This window comes from Anoplophora glabripennis, unplaced genomic scaffold (assembly GCF_000390285.2).
Source record: "Anoplophora glabripennis isolate ALB-LARVAE unplaced genomic scaffold, Agla_2.0 scaffold856, whole genome shotgun sequence".
Taxonomy (NCBI): domain Eukaryota; kingdom Metazoa; phylum Arthropoda; class Insecta; order Coleoptera; family Cerambycidae; genus Anoplophora; species Anoplophora glabripennis.
Window position 1 is genome coordinate 171,318 of NW_019416933.1, and position 2,651 is coordinate 173,968.

Sequence of the window (2,651 nt, forward strand, 5' to 3'; positions counted from 1 at the left end):
TAAAACATGATATTGTGTTTGCAACTTGTCAAAATCCTCGTTCACAATAATATCCTGCATCCTTCCAACAACAAGGTCCAACAAACGTAAGATTTGAAGACGACGGATCATGCGTGCGTGCCGTGCGTTCGCCGAGTGGATGTTAGAAATCCAGAAGATGCTGATTTTTCCAAGCTTACGTCAATAAGCGAAATCGTCGCATCTGGAGCTCCGAAAACCCAAGAGTGATTGTCATTCAATTGTACGAGTGACCTGTAAGGTTTCGCTGCATCATAAAGCCCTATTCCTTCGAAATTGAAGCCGGTGTTAGCACTACTACAAACAGTCAATGGATTTCAATACCGAAATATACTGGCCGACTACTTCAATCTGCGATTGAAGAACTGAATCTGGAAAACCTTTATTTTTTCAAAATATTTCCAAAATCAGTTAACGTTATCATTATGAATTTTGATACATTGGATACTCAATGAATGTTCTAACGAACAACACAAAAACTGTTTAAAAATTTTAGTCAGGGGTGTTTCAGGCAGGGGGGCTCACGGGTAAAATGCGCCCCAATTTTTTGCATGTTAATATTTTCAAATTTAAACATCAAACTATGATAGATAAGAGTTTTTCACAAAAAAATGTACTCTTGATTTACTTCGATAGAATACTTAGTTTTCGAAAAATAAATGATTTTAAAGTTTTATTACATAATTTCAAGAATGGAAAAGGATTACATGAATAGGTAGGTAGGCCATGAATACAAAAGTTTGTTTAATTTGACAGACTATTAAACTCAAATTTGCTGCACAAAGGGAATACCAACGGTGATATCCGAATCGGAGGCAACCTGGACGTAGAATATTTTCTACGGTCCATAAACGATTAACGGAAAATGGATCTTTTAAAAAACTGTGCGGCAAGGAAGGTCACCAAATGATTATAATTTTGAAAATGCCTTAAATCAATTTTATGATCGTCGTAATATCAGCATCCGCACAGTGCCAATAGCCACTAATATTCCACGAACAACAGTATATAATGAGAAATGTAAGAAATGTGTATTAAAACTAATTCAATGCTCTCAGTTTAGCTTTCACGAAGGCAATTGTCCTTATCATTATCATTATCAGAGGGTACAAGATTTAAGAAATGAAGATTTTATGCGTAGGATCGAATTATCTCAGTGAATCAATAATAATGAAAACTTGCTTCCATTAATTCTCTGGACCGATAAGACAACTGTCACCAGAAATAGAGGTCTTCATTTTCACAGTAGGTACCCACTATTGGGCTAATGACAATCCGAAGGTAGTTCGGTGTAATAATTTCAAACACAGATTTTCAGTTAATCCGTGGGGGGTATTATCAGTAACAAATTAATTGGACCTGTTGAAATTCCAAATCGGCTAAACGGTGAAGCTTATTTACATTTTTACAATATGAGATTCAATTTATTGGAAGATGTACCTCTGAATATTAAATGAAACATTTACTTTCAGAACGATGGAGCTGCAACTCATAATAGTGAAAAACTGATTGAAGGAATATTTTCCTGAAAGGTGGAGTGGACCAAGCGGTCCCATTGCCTGGCCACCTCATTCACCTGGCCTTAATTCTCAAGACTATTACTTATGGGTACATTTAAATAATATCGTTTATAACACCGAAATAGATTCTTTGTGTTTCCCATGGGCGTAGACCTATGCTGTGCATTCAACAAAATGCAGTTATTTTGAGCAATTATTGTAACGAGTTTTTTAGTTTTGAATAATTTCTTTATTATCTGATTTATTACAAAACTTCAGTTGACTACTGTGCATATTAAGTTTGTTTTCGGGTATCTGCGTTGGTATTCCTTTGGTATCGCTAGTGCTCTCCCATTACAAAATCCATACACAAAATGAATGTCTATTAAAATTATTATTAAAATTCTGCATATTTTGTTTAGATTTTTGCGTAATAACCAATACAGCACCATAAAGTGAAAGCAAAAATTTGAGTTTAATAATCTGTCGAATTAATTCAAGTTTCGCGGCCTACCAACCTTTTCATGTAATCGTTTTCAATTCTTGAGATTACGTAATAAAATTTCGATTTTTTTCGAAAACGAAGCATTTTATCGAAATAAATCAAGAGTATATTTTTTGTAAAAAACTCATAATATCTATGATAGTTTGATGTTGAAATTTGAAGATATTGACATGCAAACAATTGGGGGCGCATTTTACCCTTAAGCCTCCCTGGCTGAAAAATCCCTGACTAAAAGTTTTAAACAGTTTCGGAGGAGTTTGTTAGAACATTCAATGAGTGTGTATAACATGCCAAACTCATAATGACACGTCAACTGGTTTTGGAAATATTTTGAAAAATCTCCTTTTTAGGGGGGCATAGCTACCTTACAAAGCATTTTTCGACCCTTGTTTATAGGAAAAAATAATCTTATTTTTGATCTTAGAATCTACTGCTAAAGTATTGAACACTAATTATGGGACGCCCTGTATAAACACGAGAAGTAAAAATATGCTTTTTTTCTTTCCAATTCCAGCTTTCCTAACAGAAAACATATTCAATTTTTGACGATTTTGGAAATTTTTAAAAATATTGAGCGACATCTAAAAAAATTTCTTTTAACCTGATTTTTTTGAGGGGGCTCTTAAAAT